The sequence below is a fragment of the Cervus elaphus genome, chromosome 1 (genome assembly GCF_910594005.1).
Source record: "Cervus elaphus chromosome 1, mCerEla1.1, whole genome shotgun sequence".
NCBI lineage: Eukaryota > Metazoa > Chordata > Mammalia > Artiodactyla > Cervidae > Cervus > Cervus elaphus.
Window position 1 is genome coordinate 51673276 of NC_057815.1, and position 19279 is coordinate 51692554.

Here is a 19279-nt window from a genome sequence, read left to right on the forward strand (position 1 = left end):
GCATTGCAGCAAGTAGAAGAAGCTTTCGAAGATAGCGGAGTGTGTGTGTCTGTGTGTGAAGTTGTAAAATGCATATCAAGGCAAAGGTTTTTCTTGTTGTAGGTACAGAAATCAGTACGGCCTAGACTCAAAAGCTGTGGTGCTTGCTTCAGTGTGTGTGTTGGGGGGGGGGGGGGGGGGGGCGGCAGCATGTGTGTATGTGACCGGAAATACGCTTATTTTGTGTTGTATTCCGTATAGATTTTTTCCCACTATTTCACACATAAACTTCTATGCTTTCTCCTTTCTTACTGCTTCATTGGCTGTGCTGGGTCTGTGTTGCTGCATGAAGGCTTTCTCTAGCTGTGCCCAGTGGGGCCTGCCCTCTGGTCGTGGCGCACAGCCTTCCCATTGTGGTGGCTTCTTAGCTGCGGAGCACAGGCTCGAGGCTCGCCGGCTGCAGCCGTTGTGGCGTGCACAGGTTCTGGAGTGCAGGCTTCGTAGTTGTGGCACATGAGCTTAATTGCCCCGTGGCGTGTGGAATCTTCCTGGACTAGAGATCAAACCTGTGTCTCCTGCATTGGCAGTCAGATGTTTAACCACTGGACTACCAGGGAAGTCCTTCTTTCTTTAAAAATGAGAATAATTGCTATTTATTTCTTACAGTACTGCTTTAAGTAACGTTACTCTGCTATAATTTATATTTTTAAATGTATTAAAAGATTCCTAGTAAGAGGTTTTCTAGAATGTTTCTTATATTACCATCATCATAAAGTCTGTAGTATCCTTAATGACTTTTGAAAAGGCATTATAAGACTGATTTTGCATTGTTTTTTGAAATGAAATCTTGTGCTTTTTATGAATTCTTAGATAATTTTAACTTCAGGTTGCTGCTGCTGCTGCTGCTAAGTCGCTTCAGTCGTGTCCGACTCTCTGCAACCCCACAGATGGCAGCCCACCAAGGCTCCCTATCCCTTAATTTTGATGTGATTTAAATTTGGGGAAGGAATGAGTGGCTCTCTTTGTAAATTCCTAGCTTTGTTGGGCTATGGTCAAAGAATGTGACCTGTAAATTCCCTGTTTTGGAACATTAAGACAAACATGCCGTTGATTTTTGTAAATATTCCAAGAACATGAGAGAAGAATATTTGTAGCTTATAAGGTGCAAGGTTTTACATAAATCTGTTCAACTAGAATTTCTTGATTGTATTATTCAAATCTTCTGTATCCTTTTTTCTTGAGTATTCTGTGAAACTCTGAAATACATTTATTAAATTTCCCATGAAGACTATGTTTTAATTTTTTCCTTGCATTTCTAATTTTGCTTTATTTTGATGTCATTATTTGGTATATAAAGTGTTAATAATGATTACATCTTTCTTATAAGTAAATAGTATCAGTCTTGTGCCAAGTTTTACTTTGAATGTCAGCTTATAGTATTAATGTTGCCATTTTGGATTTTTGTTTGTATGCATTTATTTCATTTATATTTGCTGTTTTTTTGGTGGCCATTTTATGATTGATATTCAGTTGCTAAGTCATGTCTGACTCTTTGTGAGTCCAAGGACTGCAACATGCCAGGATTCCCTGTCCTTCACTATCTCCTGGAGTTTGCTCAGATTCATGTCCAGTGAGTTGATTATCCTATCTAACCATCTAATGGTGGCTCAGTGGTAACGAATCCACTTGCAGTGCAGGAAAATGGGTTCGATCCCTGGGTTGGGAAGATCCCTAAACAAGGAAATGACAGCCCACTCAAATATTCTTGCCTAGAGAATCCCATGGAGAGAGGAGCCTGGCTGACTACAGTCCATGGGGTCGCAGAGAGTCTGACATTACCAAAGCGACTTCGCATATCTAATCCACGGCCACCCCCCTTCTCCTTTTGCCTTCAGTCTTTCCCAGCATCTTTTGCTTTCAATCTTTTCCAGTGAGTTGACTCTTTGCATCAGGTGGCCAAAGCATTGGAGCTTCAGCTTCAGCATCAGTCCTTCCAATGAATGTTCAGGGTTGATTTCCTTTAGAATGGACTGGTTTGATCTCTTTGCAGTCCAAAGAAAGTGAAAGTAAAGTTGCTCAGTCCTGTCCAACTCTTTGTGACCCCATGGACTGTAGCCTACCAGGCTTCTCTGTCCGTGGGAATTTGCTGGCAAGAATACTGGAGTAGGTTGCCATTTCCTTCTCCAGAAAGTAATATGTAATGTGATACTTAAAAATCAAACTTGAGGTCCTTGTCTCTTAGTGGAATTCACCCCATTCACATTTATTGTGACATGGTTATGTTATCTGTGAAATGATCTAGGTAAATTTGTTTTGATCCTTATTCTTTTTATACTCTTTGCTTTTAACCTTTTTTTTTTTCCAGGCTTAATTTTGTTTCTATTACTTTATTTCCCCTGCATTGAGAGTGAAAAATCAGGGATCATTTTTAAATGTAGAGGTTGTTTCTGAGAAACTTATTCCTTGTGATTGTCTTCATCATAGTCATTAGTAATCTGTGAGATTAAACAATGCAGCTGCCAGCTTTTTCTTTTTTAAAAAAGATGTCCCGAACCTGGAAAAATTCTTACTGCTTATCTGAGAACAGACAGTTTGACATAAAGAATCCTTGCCAGTTAAGACATTTCTTTAGATCTTGGTTTAGCCACTATCTGGCTGGATAAGATAACCATTCTGTGTCTGATTCATTTTGGCATTATTCTTTTAAACTCTATAAACACTGGAATGTTCACAAGGAAAACAAGTGTTTTGGTAGGGAAATTTTATAAATTTGGAATTTTTGCCTGAACGTCTGACCGTTGGTTGTATTTGTAAATCTTATTTTTCATATTTAGGGTGTCATAGACCAGGAATAACTTTGTTACATAGAAGTAAGCATATGTATGTGTGTGCTTAGTCGCTGTATCGTGTCTGACTCTGCAACCCAGTGGACTGTAGCCCGCCAGGCTCCTCTGTCCTTGGGGATTCTCCAGGCAAGACTACTGGACTGGGTTGCCATGCCCTCCTCCAGCGGATCTTCCCAGTCCAAGGATTGAACTCAGTTCTCCCTCATTGCAGGTGGATTCTTTACTGTCTGAGCCACTAGGGAAACCCAGGCATATAGCAGAATATTTATTAGCTGCAAATATTGGGTCTTGAGCATGATGTAATAAATTGTTGGAAAAAGGAGATATTAGGAAAAATGAGTTGTATTTATTATGGTTTTGTAACCACTGGTCACTAAAGAGGCTGTAGAAATAAACTGTTTTCGATTTTGGGTTTCAAAGTTTCTCTGAAATTAAAAGACTACATGTGACATATACACATTTGAGCTTTAGAATTTTAGTAGTTGATCCATAGCATTCAGTTTTATTGAAAATAATCTTTGTCTTGAGAAGATTTCCTATTTTAATTTCTCTCTGGGAATTCTGACTCAGGAAATGTAAAACAACTTGAGAGTAAGATCTTAAAGATTTATTACTTTTGTCTTGTTTCCTGGTAAGTTTTCTCTTAATGCTTTGGTTAAATGATACATGTGGTTGAGATTACAAGAGTCAGCAATTTGTTAGCTGAAAGGAAAAGAACAGTAAGCAAGGAGTTGAGTCAAACTGCAAAAGAAGATTTATGATAGATATAACTAAGTTTCAAAAATCTTGTGGAAAAGACATGTATGTATTTGTGATTTTTGTCTCTTTTGCCTCTTGCTTCTGAAGTTAGGTCAGTTAAATAAGGTAGGGAAATTCACCTTATGCATGTATATGCATGTGCACAAGCATGCACAGGTGTGTATCTTAAACTGAGAAAGGAGTGAATTTAGAGAAGGGTTCATTGTTGTTGGAATCAAAAAATGAAGGTAAAATTTAAAACAGTTAGAAGTCTGTGATAATTCAATGACTTGAATAATAATAGTAACTTGAGTACTGCATGAATTATTTTCAGATATTGCCATGGTCCATGCCAACAACTTGGTTTAAATTAGCCTCTTTTTAATTGTTATGTCACTTAAAGTTAAGAATTCTTACAACCATTGCAGTGTTTTATGGTAAAAGCACTTTCCATTCAGTTGAAAGTTAAGAATGGAGAAGAAACTGGTGAGCTTGCATGTTAGTAATTTATACATCATCAAATGTTGGGTCTTGGGATTATTTCCTTACCATTATGAAGGTTCTATGATCATAATTTTAGCAGGTGATAAAATAGTATGGAAAAGGTTGTCTTCTGTTACAATGTTAAGAGTGTGGTTCTTAACTTATAGTTTTACATTTTAAAGACACACTGCTGTTTTGTTTATTTTTTTCTCCTTCCTCATATTGCAAATTATGTATTTAGTTAATTTCCTTATAGCAGATAGTTTCAGGAAGGAGCCATTGGCTGAGCTGATTAGCCAAATAAAGTTGTCTGACATGGGTTACTTTAGTTTGTGGTTTTAGATGAACAGTACGCGGTACACAGCTGTTGCTCCAACAGCTTTGTTCCAGCTGTCTTACTGGCCTGTCACAAAATACCCCACATTCCTTTTTTTTAAGAAATGAAACCCCTTGTAATATTCTATACTTTTTTACTCCATTAAAATGGATCCTGATAATTACTTCAATGACTTTACTTTTATGTGTATCAATAGTTATTTATTTAGAATGATGCCAAAATAGATTATGAGTGACAGATTTAAACCTCTTATTTGTAATTTTTTGTTGTGAATTAAAGTTGGAGTTGTAAAATATTTATGCAAGTTGTGTTACACATTGAAAAAGTCACCAAACTTAAAAATGTCCCCAAATTAGTGGTTGTATTTGGATGATGAGATGGGCGTCTTTTGATTTTTTTTCTAACCTTTGTTTCTGTTATTAGGCTTCAATAGAATTATAAGATGAAAAGCTGTGATTTTTTTTTGTTTATGAAGTTCGTATAGAACCTGTATATTGTATATATTGTATAGAATCTATAAATACAGGTAGACTATTTGTTTTTTTAGTCAGGTGGTTGCACTTCATTTTTACTATCTTACTTAATGATATCTGAATTATTATAATGAAAGTTTCAAGTTTTTGTTTTTTAGTAAAGGAGCAAGGACCTGTAACGAGTGTTTTGAATCATAATGATTAATATATATTGAACATCAATATATATTGATACCATGCTTAAAAGCTTTACAAGCATTGTTTTTAATATTTACAATTTATTGTTTCTTTTTTGCAGATATGGAAACTGAGGCTCAGAAGTTAATTAAATTGCTCAAGATCCCACAATAATGACTGAGATGGGACTTGAAGCCATATTTCCTTGGTTACAAAGACCCTAAGGGGGCTTCCCTGGTTGCTCAGCAGTAAAGAATCTGCCTGCCAGTGCAGGAAATGTGGGTTTGATTCCTGGGTGGGGAAGATCCCCAGGAGAAGGAAATGGCAGTCCACTCCAGTATTCTTGGCTGGCAAATTCCATGGACAGAGGAGCCTGGTGGGCTGTAGTCCATGGGGTCACAAACGAGCTGGATATGACTTAGTGACTAGACAACAACAAGAAGGGAACTATGCCCTATTCAATTCGGTTCAGTCGCTCAGTCGTGTCCCACTCTTTGCGACCCCACGAACCGCAGCACACCAGGCCTCCCTGTCCATCACCAATTCCCGGAGCTTACTCAAACCCATGTCCATTGAGTCAGTGATGCCATCCAACCATCTCATCCCCTGTCGTCCCCTTCTTCTGCCCTCAATCTTTCCCAGCATCAGAGTCTTTTCAAATGAGTCAGCTCTTCGCATCAGGTGGCCAAAGTATTGGAGTTTCAGCTTCAGCATCAGTCCTTCCAATGAACACCCAGGACTGATCTCCTTTAGGATGGACTGGTTGGATCTCCTTGCAGTCCAAGGGACTCTCAAGAGTCTTCTCCAACACCACAGTTCAAAAGCATCAGTTCTTCGGTGCTCAGCTTTCTTTATTGTCCAACTCTCACATCCATGCATGACCACTGGAAAAACCATAGCCTTGACTAGATGGACCTTTGTTGACAAAGTAATGTCTCTGCTTTTTAATATGCTGTCTAGGTTGGTCATTACTTTCATTCCAAGGAGTAAGCGTCTTTTAATTTCATGGCTGCAGTCACCATCTGCAGTGATTTTGGAGCCCAAGAAAATAGTCTGTCTTCTACTGTTTCCCCATCTATTTGCCATGAAGTGATGGGACTGGATGCCATGATCCTAGTTTTCTGAATGTTGAGCTTTAAGCCAACTTTTTCACTCTCCTCTATGCCCTATCACATTGCCCAAATATAACATTTTATTTAATGAGTTACCTTGATAATGAAGTCTTTAAGTTTTTCTTTGAGTAGGTTCATGAAGCATGAACCTCCTAAGTTCATGCTTCCCGGGAGAAGACATGGGAGACCTGGGATTGAATAGGGAGTGAAGCGTTGTTTATAGTATCTGTTTGCCTCCCTTTTTGGTCTCTTCTGTCTGTCTGTCAGCAGTTTCCCATTACTGCTACACATGCTCTTCTGGTTGCTGCTCTCCCCTGACTCGGCGTCCCCCGACGCCTGCCCAGCACCTGTTTGAAGTTCCTGCTCTCCACAGTGCCTTATGACGGGAGAAACAGCCTGATCGCGCTCAGTGCAATCTGTGTGAAGTGTGCGTTCATAACTCTTGCTGTATCCTTTACCAAGTAGGCCTTTTTAATCTAATTCTCAGTCATCTTTCTAGATGTGACTCAGGGTTCATCCCAGCCTTTCCTGAGGGAATATCCAGATTGGAGAGGTGCCCCTCCCATATGCTTCCATAGTATCCTGTGCATTTTTTCCCTGAAGCTGTTGAGTGTAAATAGTGGAAGTAATGCCCCATTAATGTTTGTTTCCTAAAGAACAAAAAAGAGAGAGTCTTTTATGTAACCTTAGTACAGTTATCAAAATCAGGATATTATAATAGTATTATCTAACTTACATTATTGAAACTTCACCAGCAGTTCCAATAATGTCCTTTATAAATGCAAGAAAGAATTCCCTCCCTCAGGATCCAATCCAGGATTGCATGTGTTGCATTTTTAATGTCTTTTTAGTCTTAAAATTTACTTGCAAGATATCCCACATTGATGTCTCAGACAGTAAAGAGTCTGCCTCCGATGCGGGAGACCTGAGTTCGATCCCTGGGTGGGGAAGATCCCTTTGAGAAGGAAATGGCAACCCACTCCAGTATTCTTGCCTGGGAAATCCCATGGACAGAGGAACCTGGTAGGCTACAGTCCATGGGGTCGCAGGGAGTCGGAGACGACTGAGCAACTTCACTTTCACTCCCTTTTGGGTTGTCTGTTGTTTTCTTATCATTAGAATCAAATTGCATAGTTTTGGCATAAATACTGTAAAGGAAAGGTGTTTCTTCAGTCCGTCATATTTAGGAGGCAACATTACCCCATAACTGTTGATGTGAAATCTGATTCCTTAGTTAATTGTTGAAAAATTACTACTGCTCTCTTTGCAGTAGTCTTTTGTCTTTTGATGGGTAGAGATCCTGCGGCCAGGTTAATACTAGTTATTTCTGAGCTTTTGGGGTTGTGTCTCTTTGTCTTTCTTGAATGACCTTTCTCCCTTCCTTGTTTCTTTCTTTCTTGCTAAACTTGCTGTCTTCAGTTTGTGTTTTGTGACCAGTGTTTTTTTTAATCTTTTCAAGGAACACTTGTACTCATATTTTCTTTAGGGGCAAAAAGCCTCAGTTACTATATTTTCCTTATTCTTTAGAAGGATCTACACTTTCTTCATGTTGATTTTTTTCATCTATAAAACGAAGTGACTGAAACAAATATTTGAGATCCTTTCAGATTCTAAAATACATGAGTTTCAAGTTTTAAAAAGTTAGATTGTTATATCCTATTTGACCTTTTCCACCCTAAAGTTTCTAAAAAATTGTTTTCCTACTTCTTCCTGTATAACATATAAATGTCTCATTGCTTTGGATTGGCCATGATATTTTTCACACCTCGATAATGTCTCTTCCCAAACTGAAAGACAAAGTGGTATTCTTTTTTTGGTGGCTTGAGGGTGGAAGTGGGAGACTTATTCCCGTAACAGTCAAGAATTAAATCTGTCATCCCTTGGAGTTTTCTGAATTACTTCATACAAAAGAGAAGAAGAAGGGAAAAAAAAATTAGTACAATAGGGTTTATTACTTTTAAAAACATGATTTATGTATAATTCCTTTTTGAGGGTTTTACAGTTTCTAGTTATTATATCATGATTTCTAAAGAAATGAGAATCTTTATTCTCTGTGAAATTTAGAACAAATTATTTAGTTGTAGAAGTTATTGTGCTATAAACAGATTGAGTCAGGTGTTAGTCTAATATTTTTCCTACAGTACTTAAAAATTGAACTATCTTGTGAATTATTAAAATAATTGGCTACACTTTAATTTTAAAAAATAATTCTTCCTTAATTTTTTTTTAATCATAACTAGCATTTATCTTTTGTGATGTTTTACATTTGTGTAACTTTTTAGTTTTCAGAGAACTTTTATGTATTGGTTTGGCCAGAAAGTTTGTTGGGTAGGAAAACCTGAACAAACTTTTTGGTCAACCCAATACATGATTTCCTTTTATAGTAGCATCAACCCTTTATGATTGCAAGGCAATATGACATTGTCATGGTCATCATTATTTCCATGGAGGAAAATAAAGGAAATGGAGGCTTAGGAACAAGTGATTTGCTTAAGGTTCTATATAGCAGGGAAGCAGTGAAGCTGGGATTTAAGTTGGTTTTCCTGACTCCTAAAATATAGTGGTATTTCTACAGAACTAGGAATATTAAATTGGAACAAAAATGCCAACACTTACTAGAGGAAACTGAAAAGAGTGATCCATACTCATTTAGTAAATGGAATTCTGTTCTGTGATTGTTACTAGTATGAATCTGATGATGGCACTGATAAAAGCTAGTGTGGGGCTGGAGACTTGTATTGGAACCCTCTGTCGAACACATAGCTTCAGAAGACTGAGGTATCTATGTTAACAAGTATCACTTATATAAAAATGGCAAACACCAAATTTGGGTATTGATTCCTTTTTGGCTGGGGGCGGGGCGTGGAATGTGACTGTGGAGGTACGTATGAGAGTCTGCAATCATACTGCTAATGTTTTATCTCCTAAGTTGGGGATTAAGTATACATAGTCTTAATATTTTTCTTTATAATATTTTCTGAGATATTGTATAGTTACTTAAAAACAAGAATGTGCGCTAAATTGACTTAAGTATGTATTCAGATGGAAACTTTGAACCTTTCATTTGGTGTTCTAGGTATCATGACTTGGTTGACAAGACACAGTGTGTTCTTTGGGGGTTTTCCTTCAGGGCGGGAAACTGTTTTTTCCGCCTGTCTATTCTAACAATAAATAAAACTTTGCGATTCTAATTATGTTAAAAAGTTGATAATTGAGATTGTGAGCAAAACTGTTTTGTGTGAATGTGTATGTATAAGTGTATGTGTTGTGATTTGCTTTTAAAATTACTATACCCAGTTGCTAAAGGTTTCTCCAAAGCATAGTATCTGATTTCATCTCAGTGGTTACAGGAACTGATGATTCATTTTGCCTTGAATTTCCTGTATGAAGAACTGATACCTTTAACTTTTCCCAGAATAAAATTCTTAAGCTATTAGTAGATACAAAAAAATGAAGGCTCACATAATGTGGTTTTAGGTAGGTGTGAGTAAGGATTAAAAGAAAATCTAGAGTATTATATGCTAGATCTGTGATGTGTGCTATTCTGCTAGCATTTTTGCTTATGAAATTTGCTGATTTATAAAATGGGTAATTCCTGGACTATTTGCATCAGAAACTGATAATTTGGGGGAGCAGGAACATTTATTTTAAAAAATGTGCTTCCCATTTGGCCTTGTGAATGAAAAGGAATCATATTTTCAAGTTTGGATGATTATAGGATTAGAAAAAGTGCTGTTGATGGCTATTCATATGAAAGCATTGCCTTTATTTTGGGTACTTCTGCTTTTTGGAGAGGTAAGATGAGAGAGAAAAGGAATTCTGTGTTCTTCAGTGTAAAAGTATGTACACTTAGATGTTGATAATTCCCTCAATAACGGAATTGATTGAAAACGTGATGATTAGGGGCATCTTTAGATTTATAGATTTGTAATATGTGCTTAAGAGGAAGTGGGTGTGGTAGAGTGGGTAAGAATTGGGAGGTTGGGGAAGGTGAAATAAATGCTCTTGTTCTGGAGTTTAGAGATTTGAATGATCTCCTTTTGAGAGTGTTACCTATGAATTAACTCATGTTGTAAGTTGGAGGGTCTCTTGGTGATTTTGGATGAATTCTGAATGTCATGTAAGAACTGGACTCTTATATTGATTTTTGGAAACTTGAAAAAGTGTTTTGCTTCTAGCATGGTTTAATTTTACTGGTTTTCTGGTGTCTTCTCATAAGAAGAGCCATTCTTACCATTCTAGAGGCAAGTGGAAGTTGTGGTTCATTAAGACGTTTGTAATAGAATTTGGAAAATGTTCTACATGCAAGGACTCTTTTACCCTTTTTTTTTTTTTGTACAAAGGACTCCTAGGATTCTGGCGATGCCTTTGGACTCCTCAGAATACTGTTTTCTTAAATGTATACCACATTGGTTTATAAAAGAAACCAATTGCCTTGAAATTGCCTTGAATTATAATTCAAGAGATTGAGATTGCCTTGAAATATAATTATCAAAATATTAAAAACAAGTCTTTTTAATGCATGTTGAGTGTAAATGCTCTTATTTATCTGAAATAGCGATTACATGAAATATCTGTGATTTCTATTGAAGAGAATCACAGATACTGCTACTGTGGTTTATTGAGGGAAATGCTAAATTTCTGGTTAGATATTAATGTAAAAAATTTTTTTTGTGTTTTTGAAGTTTTAATCCCAGGAACCTCTTTTTAATGCAAAATGAATGAATAAATAAATAAGCAGTTGGAACCAGATGACTGTGGAATTGAGTCTCATATTCTCCACTTAGTAGTATCTGTATCTTACTAAGTAAAATATGTTGCTAGTATTTTCTCAACTTTGAGCTTTTGTTTCCTCATAATATAATGGAGATGGTAATAGTACTTGTGGGAACACCTACAGAATTAAAATTCTACAAGTACTGTTACATTTTTCATCTACTGCCACAGTGACTGGTATTGTCATTCTACCAGTTTGAGTGAAGTGTAAAAACCTTTATGTCCCTTTACTCTTCCCTGTTTCAGTTCAGTTCAGTCACTCAGTCGTGTCCGACTCTTTGCAACCCCATGGACTGCAGCATACCAGGCCTTCCTGTCCATCACCAACTCCCGGAGTTTACTCAAAATCATGTCCATTGAGTCGGTGATGACATCCAACCATCTCATCCTCTGTCGTCCCCTCCTCCTCCTGCCTTCAATCTTTTCCAGCATCAGGGTCTTTTCGAATGAGTCAGTTCTTTGTATCAGATGGCCAAAGTATTGGAGTTTCAGCTTCAGCATCAGTCCTTCCCATGAATATTGAGGACTGATTTCCTTTAGGATGGACTGGTTGGATCTCCTTGCAGTCCAAGGGACTCTCAAGAGTCTTCTCCAACACCACAGTTCAAAAGCATCAGTTCTTTGGCACTCAGCTTTCTTTATAGCCAACTCTCAAATCCACACATGAGTACTGGAAAAATCATAGCTTTGACTAGATGTTCCTTTGTTGGCAAAGTAATGTCTCTGCTTTTTAATATGCTGTCTAGGTTGGTCATAACTTTGCTTCCAAGCAGCCAGGCGTCTTTTAATTTCATGTCTGCAGTCACCATCTGCAGTGATTTTGGAACCCCAAAAAATAAAGTCAGACACTGTTTCCACTGTTTCCCCATCTATTTGCCATGAAGTGATGGGACTGGATGCCATGATCTTAGGTTTCTGAATGTTGAGTTTTAAGCCAATTTTTCACTCTCCTCTTTCTCTTTCAACAAGAGGCTCTTTAGTTCTTCGCTTTCTGCCATAAGGGTGGTGTCATCTGCATATATGAGGTTACTGATATTTCTCCCGACAATCTTGATTCCAGCTTGTGCTTCATCCAGCCCAGCGTTTCTCATGATGTACTCTGCATATAAGTTAAATAAGCAGGGTGACAATATACAGCCTTGTTGTACTCCTTTCCCTATTTGGAACCAGTCTGTTACTCACCTGTTTATAATATACTAATTTTAAAAACTGCATCAGACTATATTATAATTTTTGTTTCAACTTTCAGGCATACTTTAGAAAACCCAGTAGTAAGAAAACCTGTTGTACATGCCCATATTTTTGCTAACTGTTCTTTCCTGAGGTTCCTTCTGTTAGCGTTTCTTTTTGGTTTAGAGAACTTCTTTAGTCATTCTTTAAGAGTAAGTCTGCTGGTGACAGATTCTTTTGTATTTATTTAATATAAAAGTAAGAGGACTTTTTTGTGGATTGACAATTCAGCACCTGAAAAATTGTGCCACTTCTGATCTTAATGTTTTCTGATGAGATATTTGCTGTCACTCTGTTGCTCCCTATAGGTTGATGTTTTTCTCCGCCTTCAAGGTTTTTTCTTTGTTTTTAGTTTTAGAAGTTTAATTATGATGTGTCTTGGTTTGGATTTCTTTGGGTTTTTTACCTTTCTAGAGTTTGCTCATCTTCTTAAATTTGTAGATCTGGCTTGCCAAATTTGGGGAGTTTTCAGTTATTTTTTCAAGTACTTTGAAGCCTTGCTGTTTTGTCCTCTCCTTCCCAAATGCTGATAATACGAGTGTTGTTGGATCTTTTGTTATAGTCTCACAGGAGCTTGAGCCTTCATTTATTTATTTATTTGTTTTCAGCCTATTTCTCTTAGTTTTTCAGATTGAATAATTTTCATAGTCTTATCTTCCAATTAATTGATTATTTGTATCCTTCCACTCTGGTTATTTTGATTATTATATTTTTCACTTTTAAGTTCCCATTTTGTCCTTTTTAACATATTTGTTTGCTGACACTTTGATTTTTTTTGCTGAGACTCTTTTTTCCTCCCTGTGTATTTCAAACATGCTTGTAATTGTTGAAACATTTTTATCCAGACAACTTTAATGTCTTTGTCAGATGATTCTAATGCCTCTGTTGTCTTGATGGCGGTGTCTGTTGATTGCATTTTTGTCACTCAGTTTGAGATCGTCCTTGGATTTTCTGCCGAAACCAGACCATATTTTGTTCTGAGGCTTTGGATCTTAGTCAGACGTCAGTGTTGGCTGGCTCTTTGAGGCTGCCCTAGCAGAAGGGAGCCGGAGGGTGCTGCCTTACTGCTGTGAGGTGGAGGTGGACATCCAGTTGCCTCTTCAAGGTTCCACTGCAACCTGAGGTGAGGGGAGACACTCCTTATTATTGCTGGCTGGGGGTGGAAGTCCAGTCTCCCCTCGTGATCTTCAGTGATGCTTTTGTGGAGTAAGATTCATTACTGGTCCATGGGGATGAGAGTTCTGGCTTCCTACTTGGCCTTCTCTGACATTATCCAGTGGGGGTTTGGGGTGCTTCCCGTATGGCCTTGAGAATGTGGAATTAATTAATTTCAAACATCTCACAGTTACATATTTTAAAAGAAAATTTTCTGATGATACAAACAATTCTTGTTTCTGAAGAAAAATGGCAACAGGTGAGCAGCAAACAGTTGAACAAAATACAATGTTTTATATTGTCATCCCTTACTGAATAGCCAAAAAAAAAAAAATGCCACTTTAAAATTATCCATTGACAAAGGTTAATAAATGGTTATCTAAGTTAAACGGAGAAGGCAATGGCAACCCGTTAAAGAAGCAAGGATATGCGTACTGTCACATTGCTACTGAAATTGTAAGTCAGCAAACTGTATTAGTCTTAAATGTCATAAACTTTGACCCAGGAGTTAATTTTCAAGAAATTTTTCCTGATGAAGTAATTTGCTATGAGATACAAAGATTTATATACAAAGTTTTGTGACAGGGCTACTTAAAAGATTTTGGAAATAGCCTATATGATCAGTAATAAAGATGGATTAAATAATGGTCCATGTCCATTAAAATTAATTTTTAGGAGACTGTTTAACAAAGAGGAAGTAGTCATTAAATAGGAGGTAAAAACAGATTATAAAACATGAGCATGCAATAGATTTAATTATACTTTGTTTTGTTTTTGGCTTTGTGGCTAGGGACCTGGAACTTGGATTTTCTGTAGTGCAGAGATAGATCCAAGTGTTGAAGGGGCCTGAAGCTTACTTATATGATTTGGGGGACCCTCTTTAAGAAAGAATACAGAATTGTGTATGCAGGCGAATATTTGTTTAGAATAAGAAAAGAGGTGTTTGTATAAACGAAGGACCTCAAAGCCCAGTCTTAACTCATTTTGTGGTGAACCTGCCTCTGTTCTGAAGTATAAAATTTGGTTTATGTACACTGAGACTTCATTAATCTTACTTACATCTTCTGTCCTCTGTACTTTTGATTATATGCTGAATTGTTTTTCTAGACTTTTCCCGTGTTTCTAATAATTCTTGCATTGACTTGTGTAAATAATTTTGTTTCATTAAGCTTAATGATATTATAAAATCTCACTATAGCTGTTGCCAAATAATTTTTACCATGTTTAATACTGATGTTTTTATCTTTCTTCTGCTGTCTAAATTTGTTGCATTTTTTTTGCTTACCCCTTTATTATTAGCCTTCTATTTTTTTCTTTTTTTGGAGCCTCTTCTTTTTTTAAGGAAGCCTCGTAAGTTTATTGCAGTTATTTTGGTCTCAGTTTGGCCTCTTTGTATTTTTCTTTCCTTACTTCTGTGTTTGACCTGTGTTGTAGGGTTGTGTTTTTTTTTTTTTTAATTTCACAAAAGCTTTTAAGGAGTAGCATCTAGTTTTACTGCTGGTTGTGTGTTTGTGTGTTGGGGGAGGGAGTGTAAATAAAGTTTTCATCCATGAATTTTTTTCCTTCTCAGTTGTGGTTGTGAATGTGTGTGAATCTCTGAAGAGTTGGTTGGAAGAGATTAAGACTATGTACTGTGTATTTTCTTTTTCTCTAAAGCATTTAGAGATTCCTTAAGTAGGGGAAAATTCATGTAGTTTGGGTTTATGTTGCATGAAGTTGAATTGTCACAATTCAGTTGAGTTTGACCGGTAACTTGTCTTTCAAATGAAATCACATGAAATCGCCTAGCTTTGCAATCCCCACAGTCCTTCTGGGGTCCTTTTAGGGTGAGTGTGTGTATACATTCAGGCAATGCAAACTTAGGTTGCTTAGCTCTTAGTTGACTGGTGCAAATTAAAAGGCAGTTTTGCTAATACAGATTAAAGTGCTTCCAAACCTAACACAACATCACTTGGCTTTCTAGTGTTAGTAATGACAATTTGTATTTGCTTTTTGAATATTTAGGAAGGCCTTGGAACTGATCCCCACTCTCAAATGGAATAAAGTTAGCAGATAGAACAAGCCTGTTTTACCACCTCTTACTCTGAACAAGACAGCTTCCTTTATTTTGCATTTTTGGGTGGTGGTTATAGCACTTGTTTTGAGGTTTGACCACCCTCTCAGTTATTTTTATTTTTTCATGTCACTTTGAGTATACCCTGTGGTATTTTAACTGTAATATCTTCTTTAATGAAATTCATGTATGTGTATTATGTCTTAAAACATCACTTGTTTTGACTTAATTTGGCTTGTTTTATGCTGTCTCTGCTTTATATGAGTTTTTTTTAAACAATTGAATGCCTATTTTCCACAGCCAAACTCATACTCTTAATATATTTACAATGTTTGTTTTCTGTTTTAACTTATAAATGATTTAAGATATGACATGAGTTACAGCTGCTTGGTTTGCTAAGGGTACCCACCCTTCCACCCACAGCAGCTCAGTAGAGAACAGACGTTTTGCCCTTATTGGAAACTATGTCCTAAATTCAGTTAACTCCTAATTTTGTTATGTCAGCTGGAGTAAAGGTACAGTAGAACTTTTGCCCCTTAAAATTGTTTTTCTTACCACTGTTTAGCTTTCACACGGCTTACTGAACAAATTTCAGAATTGGTGAAACTTTGTGAATAATTTGCAGTCTTTTTCAAAACTTTAATAGAATTGGAAAACATATTCCCTGAAATAAGTTTCACTCTCAACAATTGGTGTAGTTGAGTTTAGTCTAGCATGTGCCATAACTTTTTACTTAAAAGTGTCTTGTAAAATAATGAACAGTTGCATAGTTCCTGGCACAGAAATTCAGTATGCAAAATGTTAAAAATTATATAATAGAAGCAGTGTATTGAGCTTCCCTGGTGGCTCAGATGGTAAAGAATCTGCCTGTAATGCAGGAGGCCCAGGTTCGATCCCTGGGTTGGGATGATCCCCTGGAGAAGGGGACGGCTACTCACTCCAATATTCTTGCCTGGAGAATCCCAAGGACAGAGGAGCCTGGCGGGCTACAGTCTACGGGGTCGCAGAGTTGAATATGACTGAGCGACTAGCACTTTCACTCTTTTTACCCCCTCGGCAGCAGCATGTTAGAAGCTGTGTAATCTAGTTATGTGTAGTTTTAAATTGTTACTGTTTCTGGTTTTATGAAAAATAAAGCGTTAGGTGTGTGCCCCAAGCTTTTTAGATTTGCACATATCCTGTTGAAGCCTTCAGTGCTATTTTCATGTTCCATGCCATGAGAGAGTGAGGTCACTTAATGCTATTCAGGGAATGAAAATCAAAATATCTTGAAGAGATTCTAATATGTCTATGTTTTGCTTAATGCTTTCCTGTTATATTCCCAGACAGAGGTCTTAAATTTGAGGAAGTAGTTGAGAGACGCCTGATGAGATTCTGAACTCCATCTTCCCTCAGAATGGGATCAATTGCTACTTCTTCCCCACCCCCCACTCCATTTCATAATTGGACAGTGGTACTTTGTGCAAAAATTGCATTTTACAAGCCAAACATATATTTGGAGAAGAATGCCTTTGTATAACAGCAAACACAGACAGTTCTTCCACACACTTAAAAAATGAGGAAATATATCAGGAGACCTAAAAATGCGACCACAGTTGACATAGAAAGCCTCAGTAAATAGAAAAGCAGACCATACTCTTGGATTTGAAGATTCAAATTTTTTAGTGTGTCAGTACTAGAAATTAATGGCATTCCAAAATAAAAACTGAAAGGATCAAAAAAAGAAAAAAAGGCTCTACCAGAACAGTTAACTCTTAGGTAAGTATTAGTGTAAGCTTATTTTGTAGATGAGTAAAATGAAGCTCAGATATCAAGAACCTCTCCAGGTCTATAAAAGCTAGGAAGTAGTTGAAGCAAGGCATCACAAGAAGGTGTTTGAAGGCTCAGATGTAGTAATAGCTAATAATGTAGTAAGCACTTATATTACTAAGCACTACTGTTCAGGCAAAGTATTATATATTTTCCCAATTAAAATAGCATCTAAATATATTTAGAAAGTCAAAATTTGTGAGACTTTTCTAGGGTGGTTCTAGAGCTAATGCAACCATACAGTTAAGTTCATTTCACATGCTAGCAAGGTTGTGCTCAGAATCCTTTAAGCTAGGCTTTAGCAGTGTTGTGCACTGAGAACTTCCAGATGTACAGCTGGGTTTAGAAAAGGCGGAGGAACCAGAGATCAAATTTCCGACATCCATTGGATCATAGAGAAAGCAAGGGGATTCCAGAAAAACATCTGCTTCATTGAATACGCTAAAGCCTTTGACTGTATGAATCACAACACACTGTGGAAAACTCAAGAGATGGGAATACCAGACCACTTTACCTGTCTCCTGAGAAATCTATATGTGGTTAATAAGCAACAGTTAGAACCGAACATGGAACATCTGACTGGTTCTAAATTGGGAAAGGAGTACAACAAAGCTGTGTTTTCTCACCCTACTTAATTTAACTTATGTGCAGAGTACATCGTGTGAAATGCTGGACTGGATGAATCACAAGCTGGAATCAAGATTGCCAGGAGAAATATCAACAACCTCAGATGTGCAGATGATACTACTCGAATGGTAGAAACTAAAGAGGAACAAAAGAGCCTCTTGATGAAAGTGAAAGAGGAGAGTGAAAAAGCTGGCTTGAAACTCATCATTGAAACACTAAGATCTTGGCATCTAGTCCCATTCACTTCATATCAAATAGAAGGGGAAAATGTGGAAGCAGTGACGGATTTTATTTTCTTGGGCTCCAAAATCACTGCAGACAGTAACTGCAGCCACAGAATTAAAGCATGCTTCCTCCTTGGAAGAAAAGCTACGACAAACCTAGACAGCATATTAAAAAGCAGAGACGTCAATCACTTTGCAGACAAAGGTACGTCTAATCAAAGCTATGGTTTTATCCAGTAATCATGTACAGATACGAGAGTTGGACCATAAAGAAGACTGAGTGCTGAAGAACTGATGCTCTCAAATTGTGCAGGAAGAGACTCTTGAGAGTCCCTTGGCCTGCAAGGAGATCTAACCAGTCCATCCTAAAGGAAATCAGTCCTGCATGTTCATTGGAAGGACTGATGTTGAAGCTGAAACTCTAATACTTTGGCCATCTGATGTGAAGAGCTGACTCATTTGAAAAGACCCTGATGCTGCAAAAGATTGAAGGAGAGACGAGAAGGGGACGACAGAGGATGAGATGGTTGGATGGCATCACTGACTTAATGGGCATGAGTTTGAGTAAACTCCGGGAGTTGGTGATGGACAGGGAGGCCTGGCGTGCTGCAGTCCATGGGGTCACAAAAGACACGATTGAGCGACTGAACTGAACTGAACAGCAAGGAGATCAAACCAGCCAATCCTAAGTCAACCCTGAATATTCATTGGAAGGACTGATGCTGAAGTTCCAATACTTTGGCTGCCTGATGCGAACAGCCAACTGCCTGGAAAAAACCCTGATGCTGGGAAGGTTTGAAGGCAGGAAGAGAAGAAAGCAGCAGAGGATGAGATGGTTAGATAGTATTACCTACTCAATGAACATGAATTTGAGCAAACTCCTGGAGATAGTGGAGGACAAAGGAGCCTGGCGTGATGCAGTCCTTGGGGTCACAAAGAGTTGGGCACAATTTAGCGACTGAGCAACAACAGCAACGATTTATAAGTTTATAAAGGGTCTTACATAATCTCTTCCTCCCAATTTCACTTTTCCCCATGTGCATAAGCAGTTTTCCAGCATCATTTATTGACTATTTTAACCTTCACCTATGACCTGCTATTCTGCTTCTTTAAATACCAAAGTTCATATATGTGGATTTTTTTTTTTTTTGGCCTTCTGTGTTTTTTTTCCCCTTATTCCCACATCAGTTCCACTCTATCTGTTTATTTATTAATACTTGCCTGTGGTGCATCTTAGTTGCAGCACATGTGATCTTTTGT

At 37.4% G+C, this 19279-nt stretch overlaps 1 protein-coding gene and 1 non-coding gene across 3 annotated transcripts in view; both read left to right on the top strand.

Annotated features, from left to right (window-relative positions):
• The window catches only part of RRAS2 (RAS related 2), a 79683-nt gene that overhangs the window by 12697 nt on the left and 47707 nt on the right, over window positions 1–19279 (top strand). The gene's annotated exons all lie outside the window — the stretch shown is intronic.
• TRNAY-GUA lies at window positions 16196–16267 on the top strand. The gene has a single exon. It is a non-coding gene; the product is annotated as a tRNA-Tyr (tRNA).